This window comes from Cydia amplana, chromosome 18 (genome assembly GCF_948474715.1).
Source record: "Cydia amplana chromosome 18, ilCydAmpl1.1, whole genome shotgun sequence".
NCBI classification, from domain to species: Eukaryota; Metazoa; Arthropoda; class Insecta; order Lepidoptera; family Tortricidae; genus Cydia; species Cydia amplana.
Window position 1 is genome coordinate 10,845,768 of NC_086086.1, and position 23,406 is coordinate 10,869,173.

At 39.0% G+C, this 23,406-nt stretch overlaps 1 protein-coding gene across 1 annotated transcript in view; it reads right to left on the reverse strand.

Moving 5' to 3' along the window:
* Positions 1-23,406, reverse strand: part of LOC134656448 (sodium channel protein para-like) — a 90,500-nt gene that overhangs the window by 39,814 nt on the left and 27,280 nt on the right. The window contains 3 exon segments of the mRNA XM_063511980.1: positions 5,598-5,698; positions 8,262-8,368; positions 11,395-11,514. The gene's annotated coding sequence lies outside the window, so the exon portion shown is untranslated.

Consider the following 23,406-nt stretch of genomic DNA (forward strand, 5'->3'; position numbering starts at 1 on the left):
GCGATAGGATCGGTATTATGTAATTACGATTTGAGACCGGTGGCTTACGCCAGTCGGCCTTTAAATAAAGCTGAGAAAAATTACCCGACGATACAAAAAGAGTTACTAGCCGTAGTATGGAGTATAAAATATTTCAGACCATATTTATTCGGGAGGAAATTCACTATTATGACAGACCATAAACCACTTATTTACCTTTTCGGAATGAAAGATCCATCAAGTAGGTTATTAAAATTTCGATTACTATTAGAAGAGTATGATTTTAACGTCTGTTATGTGAAAGGAAAAGATAATGTAGTCGCGGACGCGTTATCACGTATAGTAATTACTTCTAACGAGTTGAAAGAGATGAGTAATCAAATTATGACAGTGATGACGAGAGCACAGGCTAGAAGAATACAATCGGAAAGTGTGCAAAATGATGTTCCTAGTATCGACACAAACAAGCGGCCTGATCAACCGCGTGTTGTAGAGATATTAAGAATACCAGAAAATGCAGTAGAAATGATGTTAGTAAAAGGCGAGGAAGTAAACAAATTAGAAAAGAAAGGACAATTAATAATAAAGAAGAATGAATGTTTCAGTTATGATAAAAATAAAAAAATAATATATGTAAATCTCGATTTTAGATTACACTTTACGCGAGTCGAATTTGTAACTAAATTGAGTGATTACTGTAAAGAAATTGACGTCAAACAGATATGTATTATTAAAAATGATGAAAACGAGCTTTTTATCAAACGGATAATACAAGAGATAAATAATCGTAAACAGTGGTCCGGCCCACACGTATGTGTATTAAGAGGAGTAAAAAGAATATACGATGATGACGAAAAAAAATTCATAATCAGTGACTACCATTTACTGCCCACAAGTGGCCACGCGGGGGTACGTAAAATGATTAACAATATTAAGAGACGATTCTACTGGCCATCAATAGAAAATGATGTCAGGGAATTCGTGCGAAGGTGTGAGTCTTGTCAAAAGCACAAACACTCTCGACATACAGTAGAGCCGATGGTAGTGACGACTACAGCCTCGTCGGCATTTGATAAGGTATTTCTAGATTTAATGGGACCGATCGATCAAGACGACGAAAATTATAAGTATATACTTACTATTCAGTGCGAGCTGAGCAAATTTGTAGAAGCTTACCCACTTAGAAGTAAAGATACGGTAAGTGTAGCACGTAGTTTAGTTAATAATTTTATATTAAGATATGGACCACCCAAAGCCATAGTTACGGACAGGGGCACCGAGTTCATTTCCTCTACAATGAGTGAGGTATGTAAACTGTTAAAAATAGATAAACTCCAATCAACAGCATATCACCATGAAACAATAGGTTCCCTCGAAAATAGTCACAAAAATTTAGGTTCTTATCTAAGAATACAGTGTAATAAATATCCAGAAACGTGGAGTTATTGGCTTCCATATTGGTGTTTCACATATAATAACTCAGTACATACAGTAACAAAGTACACCCCGTTTGAACTTGTTTTTGGTAAATCATGTGAATTACCTTGTAGAGTAAGAAGTACAATTGAACCATTGTATAACCCTAGTGATTATAGTTTAGAATTAAGGTATCGATTACAAACGGCACACAAAGACGCGCGTGAAAACTTGATAAAGTGTAAACAACTTAGAAAGTGTACTTACGATACAAAAGTGAACACAGTGAGTTATAAAAAGGACGATCTCGTCTTAGTGAAAAGTGAAACCGGTAACAAACTCGATACGTTATACAAAGGACCATACAAAGTGATTAGATTAGAAAACCCTAATGTTGTAATTTCTGTCAACGGAAAAGAGGATACTGTCCATATTAATAGAACTAAGTTGTTCGTTTCGGACACTTAACGTGTCTTAACTGTCATACTTATATTTTTATTATGTAAAACTATTAAAATGCCTTACACATTGTAAGTGTTCTTAAGTAATACTTGTTAAAATGAAAAACAACAAATTAGTAATTAAAACATCTATATTGTGTGGCATATTACAATTGTGTTTATGACATTGTTTATGTTAAAAAAAAAAAAAATGTGTATTATTTTTCTTTTTTTTGCCAACCCCGGTGGTGTGGTGTGGCGTGCTGTAGTGTGTTAGTTTAGGATTAGTATTAAACGTAACGTCGAACTGACTGGTTGTTTCACTGACTACGTCTCCGCCTCGACCCCCCACCTCAGAGCTCCAAGTTTTTGTTACTAACTATGTTACTAGTAACGCACAAAATATTATAATTAGCCCGTAAAGCTGTGATGGGCCCTTAAACATAAGCCAAGCTGTAACTGCAATTAATCTTGGAAATGGTACTAACTGTAATATTTCCGTCTATTATTTTCTGTCGGCTTATTTTCGTTGATTAAAATATGTTTTGTTTCGGTGTATTAATGCGGAAAAGATTAAAACAAGTAACAAACAACAAAAACCCTTAAAATAAAAATTATAACTAAAATTAAAAACTAAGCCTAAACTATAAATAAAAAATTGGCCTAAATCGCCGCCTATTGGCAGCGGAAAATGATTTTCATCATATAGACAATTAATTGACATAATAAATAACTTAAAACAGAATTAACATTTCTAAAATATATATCATTATTGCAACGGTAGGACGATAGGACATAGTGGTATAAGATTTGCTAACCCCACATCACTTGGTTACGCGTACAAGAGGCCGAATTTGATTCGAGTGTCTCACGCTGATTAGGACTAATGAAATACAATTAGAAGTGGTTTAATGATATTTCGCTTGATCGTAATGGTGCGTTTGAGATGCCCGATGACATGTTGCGTGTATCAAAATAAGGTGAAAACCATATCAAATAGTTAAAGCAGAATCGACCTCCTAGCTCTCAGTAAAAATGACACGTTATTATTTAATCTTATACTTACTAATTGTATTATACATATGTATCATTGATATCGTAGTAAGACTTCAGTTATGAATTATAAACAATTGTATTATCAATGATAGTTTTATAGTAGGTTATCGATCGTGAACAACACAGCAATATTTCATATCGGGGCGCGGTGAAGTTACCCCATTTATTAGCCTGGAATAAGGTCACTCGAGCCCGACACAAACACATGCCTCCAACTCAACTAAACTCTATAATGTAGGTATATTATATAAAATTAGTCTTATTTATGTTTAACTAAATAATAACATAAATAACCTATAACTCAAAACTTTTTGATAAAAAAAATTACGCATGAGCTAAACGAAACAATGCACAAAAATGCTTTGTAACTTGTTTTTTGCTTCAACTTTCGGCCCGCTGCGCTAAATCAAACGAATATGCCGCTTTTCCGGCTCCGTCAAACAGAAAAATAAACACCGTCCGTCCGTACTTTACCGCCGCTAGGCTGCCCTACCTAAGGCTAGGTATGTACTTTACCGCCGCTAGGTAGGCTGCCCTACCTAAGGCTAGGTATGTACTTTACCGCCGCTAGGTAGGCTGCCCTACCTAAGGCTAGATATGTACTTAATATACTGTTACGACCAACAGTAAACGAACGCACGTAACTAAAAAGTTTAGAAATTGTTTTAACACCAGAATAAGGCATCACACCATAATGCAATCCTAACTCAAGGTTTTTAAACTGCAGTCTAGCAATATACCTATATACATACACTTCCTATTCACCTACCATAAAGGGCAAAAATCACGCTAGCCTTTAGCGCCACCCCTTTATTTCCCGTTTAACCCTCTTATGGAAGTCGTTTCAGTTGTCTGGCGATTATTTATCAACTACCGCAATTAAATATTACTACGTATTCCTCCTAAATAAGTTTGGTTACTTGTATATTTTTTATATTCTACATATAAATACAACAAATTAAATCCTATCAGAAAAAAGAATTTTTTTTTGGAATCTAGTCCAGTCTAACTAGTGGTAGTTTGGAGTCTAGTCTAGTCTAGTAATTCTAGATCTAGAATTTATAATGATAATTATTACCTAACAAGACTTTGTTTCGTGATATTTTTTTAAATTCGGCTCGCCCAGGAATTAAGAGAAGCAGCTCAGGCAACTCGCTCTCGATCGTAATATTTAGCTGCACTCCGATTTTACAAATACGATATCAATCATCATCATCTTCCTCGCGTTGTCCCGGCATTTTGCCACGGCTCATGGGAGCCTGGGGTCCGCTTGGCAACTAATCCCAGTAATTGGCGTGGGCACTAGTTTTTACGAAAGCGACTGCCATCTGACCTTCCAACCCAGAGGGTAAACTAGGCCCGTTTAGGGATTAGTCCGGTTTCCTCACGATGTTTTCCTTCACCGAAAAGCGACTGGTAAATATCAAATGATATTTCGTACATAAGTTCCGAAAAACTCATTGGTACGAGCCGGGGTTCGAACCCGCGACCTCCGGATTGCAAGTCGCACGCTCTTACCGCTAGGCCACCAGCGCTTAAATACGATATCAATATCAAACTAAATAGAGCAAGCGCTCATATTACGTTGTAACACGGATTGGTTTAGATCGATATTATATTGGAACCATATTTTAACTTCTGAATACGTCTTCTCGAGTGAATTAGGTGTACAAAAGATCCCAATATTTCTAAGCTTATTGCTTTGATGTGATCGGCATATTTATTGTATTTAGGTAAGGGGATTAGATATTCTACTAATTATAGGTACATATAATTTTTTATATTGTTGTAAGGAGCACAGAGAGGTTTACTACCTATATGACGGTGAAATAATGCCTCATACTGTAGCGTAGGCGTACAATTGCGCACTTAATTCTCTTTGGCGTAGTGAAGTGAAAGAGGATGTGTAAACACAAACAAGGCTTTCGATATTATTTTATTTATCAAATAACAATATTTTCTGATCTATAGCGCACGTGTTTTTTTAAAGAACTAGTCAAAAAGCTCATTGATACTACGGGTGACCGAGAGCTGGCAGCTTTCTCTCGCAGCGCATAAGTATTGCCATTCAGCGAGGAGATGGTGCCAGCATAAAATAAAGAATTAAGCAGTAATATCTATCGCGGTATTCGATAAACAATAGGTACGACAGATGTAGTGCATAATTATTTTCCATCTTATTTTCACGGAAACATACGAATGTGTCTGGCTACTTCAGTCAGTCTCGGTACAAAAAGTACTGACATTGACTGTACAGTCGCCATCAAATATATCGGAGCGGCCGCGGTGCTCAACAATATTTGTACGTGCACTCTTAACGCCTTGACAATAGAGACGTGGTCAGATGTCTGTGAGCACCTTAGCCGTTCTGATATATCCGATGCAGACTGTACTAGCATGACAAATACGAACTTGAAAATTGAATAATAATGGATTTACCTAACCAACTTGTAATTAATAACATACAGCATACACCTGCTGCATGTGTGGCCGAAGCATCCTCTCTCGTATAGGGCTTTGCAGCCACGAACACTACGACCACACCACGACTTAAAAAACATCTGACACAGATGGTAAAAGGCTTAAGTTAATTAATAAATAACCTTCATTCTTGCAAATAAATGTATTTCTTTTTTTATTTATATTTCTATATGTGTTGGTCGTGTGAAAAAAAGAAAGCAAGGTAGGTATCGATAAGCTGTTTACCTGCTAACAGTGAATGGGCGGGCGATGGTGCGGGGGCCGCGCGCGGCCGCACGCCCTGCGGCCGCGATCTCCCGCTGACCACCTACGTGGGCGCCGCCCTTCTGTACAAAATACTCTCCATTACAATACGCTACTTACTATTTCCAGAAGATTCTGTTAAACTACAATGTTCACCCATTCTCCTTTTATCATACGATGGTTTTATCGCGATAGTTTACCGATGTGATACGATACGTACGATAGTTTGCGACAGGAAAAACAAAGTGTGATGTGACATTGTTATGAAATAATAAAGTAACTTTTAAAATTCTTTGCGCTTACAAAACGGTATAGATTAGAAATTACCAACAATGCGCTACTTAAAATATCCCTTTATGTAGTTTATGTTACTGTACCTACTGTACTGTACGGACAAATTAGATTCTAACTGTCAGATACGATAAAACGATTTGTTAGTATAAATATGAAGCAAAACTGAGGTGTGACGTGAGAATAATCTAGTGAGATCGCGGCCGCAATCTACCTGGCGACCACAAACATAGCTGGGGTGTCTACCCTTCTGTATTACAATTCACATGTTACAATAACATTCTGTTCTATTATACACCACAGTAATAAGTCATATTTACGATTAAACGATTAGTATGAGCTTGAATAAAATTAAATATGATGTCACGATATTCATATGGTTGCTTTTAAATAGTTTTCCCCGCCGAACCCAGCCCTACGGCTCGGTTATCGGGTATCGGTTAAAATACGAAGGTACGTTATGGCTACGCTCGTAGCGCGTGCTGGAAAATCCGATTTTCAAATAACATATCAATTTCGAAATAATATCATAACAATGTTTAAATGTAATAATAAAGAATTTCATTCCTATTGTATACTATGTAATAATATCTTATAATCTTGGGGTAGGAATTCAACGACGTGTAGAATGAGTTAGCTCTAGATCGAATACGGCCAGCCGTCTAATTCCGTGCATCACATCATGAACTGATAGTTGTATTTTTGTGTACTTATTTTATATATCTAAACTAAAGAATGTGATTTTATATTTAAAATGTACTTAACAGAAATAAAAAAGAAAACGGCTAAAGCTGCATTTAGATTTTTAAAACATATTAATATGAAATTACTATTTTTCTCGCTCACACGTACCTACATATATTATATAGGTAGAAGTTCATCATATACATATCATATCAAAATCAAATCGGGATATATCGTTACAAAATCTAAATGCCTTTTGGTTTTCTACTGCTTACTTTTTTATTATTAAAGGTAGATCGAGTTAAGTTTAGTCAGACCTAAACCTAGACGTTCTAAATCTATAAAATATTCATAGCGACGTAACTTTTACCGCGATTACGTAAAAGTTTATAGTGGTGCGCAGTCAAAATGGTGTACCTACTTATACTAGAGAAATACGTAAGCCCTTCGTGCTATGTACAATACGGTTAACTTGTGACCTCCCGTCTGGATGGTTTATAGTTGCATTATGTTTAAGTCTAGCTGTGGAAGGTCAGATGGCGAAACGGTCTCATTTATAGCTATCGAGTATCGATAGGTATAGCAGCCGTCTCTTTTGCACAATATGTCAAAACGAGACGAATGATAATCGCTACATCTTAACGCAACTATTAAGGTATTAAAAGCTAATATCATATTAAGAGAACATGAGTCTTGGTGCGTAGCCAACATGCCAATCGTTTACGCTCCGTAGCATATCATCCTTCCTAGCGTAGCATTCCAGGTGGTATTCATAAATTCCACACTGTATAGTAAACGTACCTACTTCTATTGTTCTTAGATTGTTTCAGAGGTTAATTTAAAATTTGAAAAACTCATAATAATATGCTATTCTGAATCATCAAAATGAATTGAATGATCTGTAGCTACTTTAGTAGTCATTTTCATATTTTGGCTACAGGCCAAAGCCAACGAGTCCATAAAAATAATTCAAATAGGTACAAACTTATGCAACAATGACATTGCCAGCTGACCAAGAAGATATATTAATATGAAAAGCTGTTTTTGTAAATATGGGCGTATTTGGTGAACAAATAATTAAAATTCCAGCGTATTTATATAGCTACCAGTGGCGGCGCGTCAAACATATCCATAGGAAAGCCGGGGCTAATTTGGCTTACATATTTCCTTTACAACTCTGCTCAAACGTCCAAAAACAGGCAAGCCGGTGGGAGTCGGCTTTTATGGACGCGCCGCCACTGATAGGTACCTACTTTCCTTTGCCTTTACCTATTTAAAAATCCAAAAATGTTTTTGACAAGGACCTTGGAAGCAATGTTTATCTTTTTAACACAATGACTGTCAGCGACAACTCGTAGGTACTACATTATTGCTTACTGCTATGGTGAGGCTTGCCGAAGCCAGGCAAAAGATCCTTGTCAAAAAATGCCTATTTCCGCCAAGGTAAAAAGTGCTGTTCTCAAACAACGTGAAGAATTATTATATAAATATATTGCTAATGTAAGTATAAAGGACTATCTTATTTCAACCATAGACAGAGAATCATACTATCTTTGTCTTACACTAGTACTTGCACTCACAAGAAAAGGATGAGTATAGTTTTTTGTTCTTATTTACTGACAAATTGGTTTGACCGAATATATAGGTACATATATTAGATATTAGTATTACCTGTCGTCCGCGAGAGCAGCGTGGCCGCGGCTACCAGAGAGATGAAAGTGAGCTCGTGTTCGCTGATAGGGACAGCCAGCAAATGGGCAAGATTTTTCATGTCCGACCTGAAACCAACGATGCGAAACAGACTCAATAAGATCATACGCTCAGATGGTACCTTATTCGATTAATGTTTTGAGAGACCATCAGTACCTGTTATAGATAAGCGTGGCACGTACTTTTTTATAAGTGTTTATCGATTATACTATATCATCTTATCTGTTATTGATATTTGTGCATCTCGCTCGCAACCAATGCGCAGATATCAATATCAGATGTTTGACTCCAACCAAGCTAAATTTGCACTGACTGACAGTGACAATACATATAATATATATCACATAGGAGCGCTATACTCGTACTTGATGTGGCACTAGACATGAAAACTTAGCGTGGCCGTGGTTACACCCAAGAGCTTCGCTAGCCGATGGACACATGAAAGAACAGTAACTTTGATCACACCATTCAAGATTCATACAATATCGCGGTAGTCTCATTAAGTATACTATACTTCCCACTTTTTCTAAATCTAAATACATAGCTGTCCCATTAGGGATAACTAGTATGTATATTGATATAAGTAACTATTTAATTATGCTCGTATTTGACCTCTGATTACGCATAGTTAGTACCGATTTCGGGGTCAACTTAAAACATTTACGCGTCATTGACGTGTCTTGCTGATCATTGACGTCAATTCCTATCATATTTTATGTATATAGCTATAGTTTGTCAAAGGACTGTCTCATTTCAAACATAGTCAGAGAGAATCAAACTATCTTTGTCTTACACTAGTACTAGCACCCAAAAGAAAAGGGTGAATATAGTTTTTTTTTATTTACTGACAAATTGGTTTGACTAACTATAGCTACATTATTAGCAGGAAAAAAGGTAAATGTCCCGAAAGTTGATTACACAGAGTAAACACGCGAATGTGAAACCCAAGCAATCCAATAACGTGGCCTGCCCAGATGTAACCATTTTAACTGCAGCAATTTTAGGCTTACGTAATTTGCTACGTAACCACGTTAATTGAAGGTATTCTATGTAGTTAGATTAATTAACCTAAAAACAGGTTTCTGGGTAGTTAGGTAACTATATAGTTTTTTTTGGGTCTATGAAATGTTGTCTTTTGTATTTTATCCTTAGCGTACTGTTACAGCACTAAAGGCGTATAAGAACTTTAAAAAAATACAGAAGTGGGAGCGACCAGGGACTAGGTGGTTTATAAAACTTAAGCATCGTGTATGTGCATGTGCACGCATGTTTCCAGTAAACTGATAATTCTTAAAGATAAATTCTTAATTGTGCATAAAAAAGTACCTAATAAAAAAAGGATAAAGTATACGCTTGCTACATTTGCCTTATCCTACAAATATTTGCATTAAACAATGCAAAAATGTTTTGGAAAACAACCGCGTTAAAGTCAATAAGTGCGATAAGAGTATATTTTCCGCTTATACCTAAGACTTTTTCTGACAAAAGTCAAATAAAGAGGTTTTATTAGGTACCTACTTTTTATTTGACACCGGATATGGGCGAACATAAATAAAATATGGATCCTTTTCCCATACCCACTGCACTACGCAATACGAGTACTACCCGTACTACGCATCTTAGAAACATTAAATTCCTTACGATTCCCAAGAGACCCTTAAATAAAGAGAAACAAACTGACATGTCGTTGCGTTTTACTCCCTCATTCATTATTCCCATTCAAGCATGGCTTAAAGATGTTTTTTTTTTTGAGAGTTAAAAGCTTAAGACGAAAGTGGACCGCGCCTTTTTCAATTATTATTTTCCTCTTTGGATAATTAATAAGTTAATAATATTATTAAAAATATTTTGACACAATTTCATGTATATATCAACCACAGGTACACATGCCCCATCGTTTATTTTTTTTTAATTTTAAATTATTCTAAGAGATAGGAGACAGATAGGAGAGCATTAAAAAAATCGTATGGAATTTGATTTAGCTCCTAATTCTTACATTTAACCAAAAAATCAAAAAAAGTCAAACGATTCCTTCGTTGTATAGCTAAATCATCTTCATCATCTTCCTCGCGTTGTCCCGGCATTTTGCCACGGCTCATGGGAGCCTGGGGTCCGCTTGGCAACTAATCTCAGGAATTGGCATAGGCACTAGTTTTTACGAAAGCGACTGCCATCTGACCTTCCAACCCAGAGGGTAAACTAAGCCTTATTGGAATTAGTCCGGTTTCCTCACGATGTTTTCCTTCACCGAAAAGAGACTGGTAAATATCAAATGATATTTCGTACGTAAGTTCCGAAAAACTCATTGGTACGAGCCGGGGTTTGAACCCGCGACCTCCGGATTGCAAGTCGCACGCTCTTACCGCTAGGCTTGCCGCTTGCTTAGTTGTATAGCTACATAAATTTTTGTAAAAATATTGTCCATAATGTCAATATCCAAAAAGGAAAATGGGGACTACGAGAAGCGCGCGGTCGTCTCATTTCCTTTTAAAAACAAAAAAGCATTTCTGTACTTATTGTCATGAATGAGAACCCACAGGAGAGTCGCCCTTTGTCTGACCTTGGCCTGGATAGGAGGCCTGCGACTCCTGCGAGTACAGATTATATCGGGGGTCGTGTTCCGTAGGGGTGTAATTAGTTCAGGGGGACTTGTTTTTATAGCAACTAGTAATGTCATGTTACTTACGTTTCAGATGTGATTACGTTATTTCATCACCTTTATGTAATATGTAATGAAAATAACATTGCCACCTGACGAAGCCTGCGTTGTGGATGTTTTGTATACAAGCAGATTTTAGATAATACTAAGCTGATGATGTTAGATTTTATTATAATTTTTGGTATAATAACTTAGCTATTTTTTTTGTACCTATATTAACATAGCCTAGTTTGACTTTTTAGATTTTTTTATTAAGAGCAAATAACGAATTCCATACACATTTTTAAAAAGCTCCATACTTACTATTTGCAATTTCCATTGATCTCCACTTTAATACCTACCATTCACGTCACATAACTTTCATCCCTCCGCATCACATTTACCGTAGGCGATTTGCCCTTACTTTTTCTAATAAATAAAATGTTGTGTAGTTACCGTATATAGTGCTTAGGGTATTGTCTAGAACGCGCGCGGTTCGATGGCCGCGACGCCCGCAGGCCGCGCGCGCTGCTGGCTACCGGCGCGCGCGCACCACATCTGCCTCCGTTGCCGCCTCTGCAACAGCCATGCCATCTATTTAATACCCGTAACATACCTTACAGACTAACACACATACATTAAAAGTGGTTCAATACGTTGACAATGATTTTACTGCGGCATTTTATTAATAAATTTAACAACCGTTTGAGTTTGTGTATCAAAGCTAAAGGAGAATATGTTGAACATAATAATGTTTTAATTTGTAATAACTTTTTTTTTATTTCTCTTGCCCTATCCCTATTTTTTTTTGTCAGAGTAGGTATTATTGTCATATTTGAGCCACATTTTCATATTGATTATAACGGTGAAAAGTTAGTAAGTGCCCAAGGAAGATCCAGGAAGGAGGGGGGGGGGGGTCATGGGGGTCAAAGGTAGGTAGGTAGCTACACAATAATACACATGCTTCAGAGTCGAATGTATGAATGTGTGTGAATGTTGATAAGATAAAGATAAAAGATTTTTATTCGTGACGTTCACAAAACATGTACGAACATGTACAGACAACAACAGCAAGAACAGAAGAGAACAATAAGTGTGCATCACGAAATGGACCCAACTCAGCATAATGCTAGCTATAAAGCCAGCGCTGGTCTTCCGTAGGGCCCATTCGGTGATGCCACGACAGATAACACAAAAAGATACATATTAAAACATTTGAAAAAGATACACAGAAGAAGTAAATAAGAAAACAGAGAATACAAAAATTTATACATGAAAACGAATTATGAATACAAACAAAACAAAAAGAAAAGAAAAACATAAACACAGACAAAAATTTATAATAGACGAGAAATTATGAACGCGACCATACCATGCGTCAACGCTTGCCTGCAACTGCTAGCGCCAGCGGCGACGTGCGAAACTAAAACTGCATAAGCATGGCATGGCATGGTCGCACCATGGGAAAAGTTAAACTAGAAGATGGACAACACAATATTAAGTGGGCGTAACAAACTCATTACCGCGAGTGTCACTAATCCTGTTCAGCCACATCAAGTAACGGCAATACAGTACAGCTGGCTGTCTATGAGTTCTGCGACATAGCATACAAAACGTAATCCTAACCTAAACTTAAAATTAATAGAAATGATAATAGAAGCGATATGGCAAAGCAAAAGGGACAAAAAACGAACGGTAAGTCTATATAAATACGAGAGACAAAACAAGTTATATGCAACTAGTGTCATGACTCAAAGTTTCCTGTGATTGTTGGTGTAAATACATAAACTGTTTGAGTTTGCATCTAAAACCGTTAACATTTTGCAGGTTCCTTATTGGCGGAGGAATATTATTCCAAATCTTTGCTGCTGCATATCGGAAACTACCACGGAACGCTGATGTAGCATGTCGGGGTGGCAGTAGGTGTATCGCACACTGCCGGCGTTCACGCGTCCTATTGATCGTCAGCTTATCGTAAAGATATTTTGGGGCATTGAACTTCAAAACACCAAAAAGAAGACAAGCTAAATGGAGTTTGCGTCGATGTTGCATTTTTAGCATATTGTGTTTGTTGAGAAATGGAGTGACATGAGCCCTTGAAGGAATGCTGAAACAAAAACGTGCGCAGGCATTTTGGACGCGCTGAATAAGCTTCTTTGTCTTGGCAAGAAGTCGGGGACCATATACACTGTCAACATAATTTAATTTAGAGAGAACAAGAGACTCAACTAACCGTATACGCACATTTTCATTTATATATGGCCTTATTTTATAAAGAATTTTAAGTTTATAAAAACAGCTTCTGACAACATTAACAGTGTGGCGCTCAAACCGAAGGCTACTATCCATGAGGAGCCCAAGATTACGAGCCTCCTGAACTTGCTCAATGGATTGATCCATCAATATCACATTGGCCGCGGGGTTAAACCTAGTCAGTTGTTGTTTGCTGCCGAAGACTAAATATTTGGTCTTGCTAGGGTTGAGCATTAGGCAGTTATTTTTGGCCCAGCATGCAATTTTGCTAAGATCGTGGTTAAGTTTTTCAATTGCACTATCTGCTTCATCTGGCTTGCAAGAAATGTACACTTGGATATCGTCTGCATAAATGTGGTACTTACAGTGTGTGATCTGCGTCCCTATATCAGCAGAGTATAGAATAAATAGGATTGGACCGATAACCGATCCCTGCGGAACGCCTCTCTTAAGGCTAGCCTGAACTGAAGTCTTTATGGTGCCGTTGCTCTGAGTTAGTTTTACACATTGAGAGCGATTATTAAGATAGCTGTCAAACCACTTTACAGCATTATTATCAAAACCATAGTAAGTAAGCTTAGATAAGAGCAGATTAATATTTAAACAATCAAACGCCCGGGAAAAGTCTAGCAGTACTAACAGAGTGCACAAGCCTTGATCCTGGGAACACAAGATGTTGTCAGTGACATCCAGCAGGGCAGTTGCTGTGCCTCGCCCCTTTCTGAAACCTGACTGAACATCTGGTAAGATATTGTTGGTCTCTAAATAGTCAGTTAGTTGTTTACTTACAATTTTTTCTATTATTTTAGAGAGACATGGCAGAATACTAATGGGCCTTAAATCTTTTAGTCCAGATGGGTTTGATATTTTAGGAAGTGGGCGAACAATTGCTAATTTCCAGATGTCAGGGAATGTACATGTCAAGAAAGAGATATTTATTATTTTGGTAATTATGTCTGCAGTATGAGGAAAAGTCAATAATAGCATGTTTAAGTTAATGCCATCACAGCCCTCAGCATTTGACTTAAGGTTCTTAACAATTTTAATTATTTGATCAGAGGTTGATGGGTGCAAATGAAAGATAGAGTCATTAAATCTATGATATTCAAAGTAAGTGAGGTCAGATATGCTAATGTCTGAAGTGCCCGGTAGGGTCAGAAAATGTGTGTTAATTATTTCTGGGTCGCTGAATGAGTTGGGCAGTTCTGTATTTTTTTTGGGCAATAAAGTAGATTTTAAATTTTTCCATAGTGTTTTGGGATCATTTATTTTATTATTTATATTAAGTTTATAATAGGCTGATCTCTCACAGTACAGAGCCTTACTTACTATGGATTTCATGTCCTTATAATATTGTCGTTTTCCCTCAGACCGGTTCTTATGGAAGTCAGCTGCAGCCTTATCACGCAGCCGCATCATATCCTTGATTGTGTCTGTAATCCAGGGGTGAGACCCTCCCTTGAGTGCGATTGTTTTTAGAGGCGCATGGAGGTCGAATAAGAAAAGTAAGTTCTTATTGAATATTCTAACCATGTCATTGACATCTCCGGAATTCAACAGGGGGTCCAAAGTCACACACTGCAAGTCCCTATCAAAATATTCAAGTTGTATATTTTTGAGAGGCCTGTAGGTTATGTGATATGGTTTAGGCTTTTCTAATTTGATATTAAATTCACAGACTATGAGGCAGTGTCCGTAAAGTGTGCCTACATGTTCAATGCATATATTTTTTGCCTTCATATCTGTGCAAATCACATCAAGCAGAGTCTGGCTTTTTTCTGTAAAGTGCGTAGGTTGCGAAACTAATTGTGTAAGTTGAAAACATGTCAAAAAATTATTAAATTTAACTATTCTTGAGTCGGCATTTGTTAACAAATTTATATTGAAGTCTCCTAATACTATTAAGTTGTCATAATTCGGAATTGAACTAATTGTGTCAGAAATTGCGTCAAAAAATAAATCCACGTCCATCCAAGGTGGCCGATAAGCTGTACCAATAACTAGCTTTCTCCCATTCACCGTCAAAGTAAGCCACATTTGCTCAACTAATCTATGCAGAGGATCGACGGGGTGAGGGAATGTACGGGCATTAAGATTGCGTTTAATATAAAACCCAACGCCTCCCCCTCGCGAACGAGTACCCTGAGGCCTGGGTATGTGTCGCAACTTGTAACCTGGGATCACCGGGGCCCGTCCGTCGCCCTCTGCAGTCAGCCAAGTTTCGTTAAGTGCAAGCACTTCAACATCTTGCCGAGTAGTAGCCGCTATGAGATTGTCCTGATTTGTGCCTAGGGAACCTGCATTAAACAAACCTATTTTAAGCTGCTTAATATTGAATATTATAACTGGTTTGGTTTGAGTCATGAACATAGTATGTAGTGATAGATAAGAAACTGTAACGAGTAACAATAATTATTGCATATATGGTGTAAAACAATTGGTACGATGTGTATAAATAAAAAACATACATTGTATAAATAGATACATTTATGAAGTTTGAATTGCCATATCCTATCAAAAAACTTGTAATAGTGACTAACCTAACACAAAACATATTAATTAACTTATATCTATAGTCCCATTTAGTCAAACCGAACTTCTCCCAAAAACCCGTTCAATATCAGCGTCCGACCTGATGCAGACCGCCTGCTTGCCGTCGCTTTGCCGAGCATACACGCGGCCCCTCTTCGTCCACGCGAACCTCCACTGCTGACTCCTACACTCCTCACGGACTCGGTGGAACAGCAGGCGGTTAGTGCGGGTGAGCCGCTCATTGAAGTACACTCGGCGCGGCGGGCCCGGCAGGCCCGCGTCAGCGGAGGTGAAGGTGCGCCGCACCCGGGCGGCACGCAGCAGCTCGTCCCTCAGCTGGCGCCGCGCCAGCCTCACGACGACGCGGCGCGGGCGCCCCGCGGCCCCTTCCCCCCCGGCGTCCGTCCCACCCCGCTCCACCGCGCCGACTCGCTCGGCGAACACCACGTCGCGGGTCTCCAGCGTCACGCCAAGCTTAGCGGCGATGACGGTGACCGTGTGAACCACGTTCTCGCCCTTCTCCTCTGGGATGTGGCCGATGTCCAGGTCAGCGAGCAGAGCGTCCTGGTCGCGGTCATTCAGCTCCTGCTGTAGGCGCGACACTGTCCGCCGCAGTTCATTCACCTCCGCACTGCTGCCGCGGGGGGTCGCCTCCGCCTCCGCCACCTTCCTCTCCACTATTTCTAGGCGGCTCTCGACACCGGCCATACGATCCGTGAGGCTTTTTAAAGTGGCCCGGATCTCCTCTCGGAACTCTCTTTGCTCCGCCATGTACTGATCGAGACGCTCTTGCAGGTCCGACTCTTTAAAGGTAGCAGGCGAGGAAATGACGGTTGGCACGGCCGGCGAGGGCGCGACGGGCAGCGCGGCAGGCGACAGTGCGACGGGTAGCGCGGCTCCGACAGGGGAAGGCGCAGCGGCCACCGAAGATGTGTCCCTTGTTCCTACGTCGCCTTTTGAAGGAGTACAGCCGCTGGACCCGCTCTGCTTTTTATGGCAATCTTTGCAGAGCCAGTTTTTCGGGACAGCTACATTCTCGGTTAAGTCTAAGCCCTCACAGCTCCGATGAAACACCCCATGACAGAGTGCGCAAGTGGCGGCACCTTTCGGGGACAGGTAGCGTCCGCATGTCACGCACTTTCCCATTGCGGAGACGATGTTGCGATCGTTAAGGGAGATACAAGGAGTTTCAGCGATTATCGCTAGATGGCGCTTATATCAGTCCAAGTCACTGACTTTAATATAAAAAGTGTTGGTAAATCTCTTATTATTGTCACTGTATTTAGGTAATATTTGTGAGTTTATATTAGGTACGTATTATTAAGTTATTAAAAAAGAGATAGTTTTAATCAAACAGCTGTTGTATATTGTTTATCCACCTACCCACCAGCGCAAAAATGTCACTCCGTAATACACACTAATAAATGTGCTATCAACGCACTATCACTAGCGCGCGGCAAGCTGCGCTCACTCGCACGACTTTAGACGGCGCCAATGCACACAACGATAACGACGGTTACGGGTAACTGTTCCGAATACTAATTAATAACTTATAAATTACGCGAGCGTAACAGTTTGTGTTACCGTCCGTGACGTCACTCTGTTGCATGTAGAGATAGTTTACCCCCCCCCTGCAAACAAATTTCTATGCATTGGGTGTCAGTTATCTCTGCAGCTGACTATTTGAGTTTTTTATCTGAAGTGTTTCCACTAATTTGGTGACCTTAAAATGTCATTGACCCTGGCCGGGTCGTAACGTCCTTTGTAGACTACATACACAATGTAATGAAGGTAAGTTGCTGAATTTTTAATTTTTCTTTGGAATTTTTATCACACATGACGTGTGGAAGTCATTTCATATTCATATTTAAAGTCTGCCGTCATCCTTATCATATTCTTAACGAGTAATACCTACCTAATACATACAGCGTTGTCTAGCAGATGAAAGTAACTAAACGCAAGTTGGCTTAAACAGCCCAGAAGTTTACAAGTTTCAGTTATACATCTCCGCTGTCTAGTTATTTGAATGCACTGAGAGCTCATTATCCGGGTAGTGTCAGCCCATTCACAAGCCGGCGGCGGCAAGTCTGTCGCTTTCCGCTGCCTTGTATTGCTATTGGTCGCAGAAGCACACACTAGTCGATTTCTCGAGTACCCCCAGCATAAAATGGACTCAAGAACTGTAACAACTAAGTGTAACCGCAGAGCGCATTTATACTTGAACGACCCGAGCGTATGAATCGCTCGTGTTCGGTAAGGGATTAGAATGATACCTTTGGTTAGACTGAAACGACAACGACGGCGCGGAGCTATCTATCTGCGCCCGACGTTTCAATGGCTGAGTAGCTGAAAGTGATATTTAATATCGAAAAATGAACTTTTTCTACAGTGCTGCAGCTTTGTAACCGCGGGTTTGGGAATTAGACGGCACAATTTTATTATTACGGCAATGCTAATCATTTATCACTAGAGTCTGTGCGGAAAGAGAAGAGGCGTGCAATGTATGGGGCTCTATACATTCCACGACTCTTCTCTTAATGAACAGGCATTATAAACAAAACATGTTTTCTGGTACTAAAAAAATAATAAATAGTTCAAAACAAATATAATTTAAAATGTCTTTGTCTATACTATACACTTAAAGCTAACGTTCATAAAGGTTTACGGCACGTTACCTATACGCCGTACGTTAAAAAATGAATTGAAATGGAATGTTATTCCAGTACAGTTGGAATTCAGACACAAGGCAATAAACATCGGTTGGGACGTTCTGTATATAATTCAGCGTAAGTGCTAGAATCGTACTCGTGGGGTGAACAAACCCGCCGGATCGATACCGGCCGAGCTCTCGGGAAATCCACCCGATGCAAATGCTGAGACCTTATGACGAATAAAATGGAAACTTAGCTGCTTACAAGATTCACCTTTGACAATGTCGACGGGAGATTTGAGTGACATCTATTGTCAACTAGCAGTACTGATAAATTCGCTTGACTTGACGCTAGAATAACTCACGTTTTGGTAAGAAAACTGATGTATGGAGTTAGTACTCTTTCCTTACTTATATTTCTCTATGTCTATAGTGAGAAGTGGTGTGAATTTGTTTATTAAAATCCTCCATAATTCCTCGTCGCGTGGGCGTGGAATCAATTAGCGCCTAGTCTATCTTTATCGAATTCTGTTTCTCGTTCAGGGAAATTGTCGAAATCCATAATCATCACATGTACAGTCAGCAGCAGAAGTTGCTCAGCGGGCGAGGCGTTCATAATTACCTTGACGCGCTCTTATTCTCTTAACAATAAAGTCGCGTCAAGATTATTTTGAACACCTCGCCCGCTTAGCAACTATTGCTGCTGACTGTATCAAAATATCTAAGTCTCGAATTAGTAGGACCGGCCTGGTTATTCTGTATGTACTCCGACTACATACATTTTCATTAGGATAAGCTTTGTATATGTCCTATAAAACTATCGCGATGTGTTTTCGTCGCAATGCAGATTCCTTTATGTTTCCAAAGAAGGCCACGGGTGGTGGTCTTGCTACTTTTAAGCTTCGTCAATAGTTAAACGTACTTGGAAAGTAAAATGCCTTAGAGCAGTAACGTATCACTATCCCCTCACTTCATAGAACATAAATGACTCACTTTCAGACTATGAGAAATTAAAAAATGTTTACTTGATTGTGCAAATGTCGAATTAAGCTCGCCGCCTAAGGGCTGATTTAGACGGCGCGCGAACTCGCATGCGATTTTAGTTACATTGCGGACTGTTGGTTACGTCCAATTTAACCGAACGATCAACACCCGCAATGTCATGAAACTCGCATGCGAGTTCTCGCATCGTCTAAATGAGCCCTAATTATTATTGTGTGCCTTGCGACTCCATTGCGGGAATTCCTCTCCTTAGAGTACCAAGGCGATGCCACTAATTAGAACAATCTGAAATACCACATTAGGTGCCAAGTATACCTACCGCGTTGTACAGTCGCCATCAGATATATCGGAGCGGCTAAGGCGCTCACAAATATCTGAACACGCCTCTATTGTCAGGGCGTTAGAGTGCGTGTTCAGATATTGTGAACACCTTGGCCGCTACAGGCCAATTCGAACGTACACTGACTCCAGAATGATATTTTAAATCATGTTTTTAGTTTTATTTAGTTATCGTGCGCCTCGTCCGCGCCAACACAAGTACACCACGGATAAGTGTTTAAAATCCTACTTTTATTGACTTGTATTGCCATATATTTTGATTCAAAATGGTAACTAATGGGAAATATGTACCACCTAAGACGGCCACCGGGAAATGCAAAACAATCAAATTAGAATTTTACCAAAGATACCTTAAGAAGGTTGTTCGTTTTGTAATATTACTGAAACCTGTGCCTGTATCTGTTCCAACTTTTCATTCGTTCTAAGAACTGTTAAATATTTTATACAACCTCGCACAAAAATATGAGTTCTATTATAGAATTAAGTGGATGCCCGAAGTGACTAAAGCCATAGAGAAATATAGTAAGACAAGAGTGCTCACTCCATACATCAGTTAGACTATTAATTTCAGTGTCTACATCTAGCATCGAGTAGCGGAACTATCAGTACTGCTAATTGACAATAGATGTAGCACCGACCGGAAAGTCTTATCTCAACAGCATAAGACTTTCCGGTCGGTGCTGCATCTATTGTCAAATAGCAGTACTGATAGTTCCGCTACTCGATGCTAGATGCTAATAGTCTTTTTGGTACTAAAACTGATGCATGGAGTGAGCAATCTATGTATTATTTTCTCTATGCTAAAGCCCACTCGAGTAACACAAAAGAGAAAAATAAAATAAAAGCGTGTCGACGATCCCTCTGCGGATCCCTCAGCTCTCTGGCAATCTCGATTAGACACTATTTTCGTCGTTGCTTTGTTTTAAGGCGTCGAGAGACGCTCCGAGGTGCCATTGTGGCTTTCCGAGTGAATCCCGCTCCACCTACTAGCTAATGCACCCACTACACTTGGTCTATTTATGTACTGCCTACACTTCTTCCCATGAGATCTTGCACGAGTTTATTTTTTCTGTTCTGAAAACACTTTTCTTCATAAGAACGCGCTTCGATTATTTGGGGCATAATATTTATGGTAGGAAACACACGTTGGAAAGCGGTTACGGTGACCTATAGCGGCATCCTACCTACTTTGTAAAACGCTTACTTAGCTAGGCGGATTCTCTGTTCGTATGCGCTTTTCGCTGAGCATATGAGTTTTCTCGTGGTATTGGCACCGAACGTAGCGCGTAGCTTATTGCAAAAAGAACAGATCCATAAAAGACTAATTAATATAATCTAAATCAGATAATAATCCTTTTCAGATCCAGCCAATTTATATTAATACCGCTGTAACCGCAGGCCAAACCAGACGAGTCCGCCCGTAACGATGCATTTTGTAAGCCTTGAGAATGGGCGCCAACAAAGCTATGTTGCTAATAAAGAAACTGTGAACAAAGAAAATGAATAATAGCAACACGAATCGATCAAAATGCTAGTTTATGTCTAATAAAAACAAAATACTTGGCCCACAGATATTGTATTGTCGTCTTTCATCAAAACTATAAAATCTTTCCAAAAGAACGAGTGTTGTCAATAAATTAAAACCTTAATTAAAATTAATTAATAGAATTAGTTTTAACTTATTTTAAGGAGATAATGAACGATATATTCATAAATACCTAGACAAAATAGAACACATCGGCATCGGTACAAGTAAGTATGTAGGTATATAAAAATATTTGAATTCGTTTTTACTAAAACGGCTCTCAACATTCAGTAAAAATATTAGACAGTTATATTACTCTTATTTACGGTTATTTTATATTATGTATAAGTAGACTTGAGATAACATGCGTGCGACAGAGCGGAAAAGATATAAAATGAGGTAAAACTCAAAATCTATCAAATTTTTTATTTAGGGTTTAAGTAGGTACTTTTGTTTGTCTGATCATCGCTCGGTCACCGATATTGTGCATTGAAATGAAAAGTGCAGTGGCACTAGACGCGGCGGCGGCGGCGCCCCCACAGCACCTGTTCTACGAAACCGAATGACCTAGTTCTGGTGTGCCGCATCGCAACAACTGTGTCGCCGCAAAAAGCGGCAGTGCACGGAATGTTCCAGTAATTATACCCAGATAAGCCGACAAAGGAGCGTAGGTTATAGAAATTGGAAAGAGGTTTCTTTTAATATTTTAATTTCTTTTTGAAGGGCCTCAGGCTGTTTGGATGACGGGGCCTTAAAGGGTTGCGAGGCGGCATATTTAGTTTGTAGCCCACTTTCGAGTTCCACTAAAATTGTGAAGTGTTCCTGCTAGTTAAGGCTCCGTGGGTTCTTGTCTCACTCTCACTTAGCGTAAGCGTCAGCGGATATCATGTTTTTGAATAGTTATTTTTTTTATAAGTTTTAACAAAAAAAAGCAATCGATGAGTTCGATCAAAAAAAAAAACTGCGAATTTTATACTTCTTAAACTTTCATATTATTAACTTTTGTGCAAAATTTGTTACAAGTTTTTAAGGTGCGTGTCATGCGTATGTTCGTGATTTTTCCCCATGGAGTGAAAGTTACTACAAAAAGCCATCTAGATGACTATTCATATGTATTATTTTTTTAGTAAGTTTTAACAAAAAAAAAAGCAATCGATGAGTTCGATCAAAAAAAAAATGCGAATTTTATACTTCTTAAACTTTCATATTTTTAACTTTTGTGCAAAAATTGTTACAAGTTTTTAAGGTGCGTATGTTCGTGATTTTTCCCTATCGAGTGAAAGTTACTACAAAAAGCCATCTAGATGACTATTCATATGTTTGGCGTATTTATGATCTCTTAAAGCGTTAGGATTTTTCAAAACTTTACTGGCTGAACCTACTGCACCTTAACGATGAGTCAATGACTGACGTCACAGTCACACCAAAGTGAAGATTCTGATTGTAATAACAGGTTATGAATTTGATCTGCATTTGTTATGGATAGGTATGATCTTTCAGTGTCAAAGGTGACAATTCTTCGACGAGAAACGTCACTTTTGATACTGACAGATCATAATTTCTCTTTAGCGGAGCGAGTTAGCTTGCATTCGGCCCTCAACAGGTAGGTACAGGTACGTCTTCTGATTATTTTTACATATAGCTTTGTTGGACCTTCCTAAAGTTTCAAATCAGTTTTCATTTATGTAAGTCGAATTCTATAGCTCACTAGATATGATTGCTAGCACATTTCACGAATAGAACATACTTACTGATAGTTCGTCATTGATTCTAGGACTGTCGTCCAAAAAAGATAACACCTCTCTACAACAGATTACTTATCTCTAATTACGCGTTTAAACATCGTTGGTTAATCTATTTTTTTTAAGTCAGCGGCGAAGTGTAAAACAGACAATTAGGTCCAATAGAGAAAATACGAAAGGTTGAGGGGGCGGCGAAGGCTGTGCGGCGGGGCGGCGTCAGAGGCTCAAGGCCCTCGGTTTTGACTGCGAGCGCCACTGCGGGGCCTATGCGTATTTCTACGTGTACGAGGCACATTACAAATAGCTGACCCGAAGTAGACCTTATTTCCAAGCAAAAAGGTTTACGAATAGTCGATATATTTTGTGGGTAAACCTCCGTTTCGGCCAGTCTCGCCGGAGCTCGAGGGATGATCGTGTAGGGATCT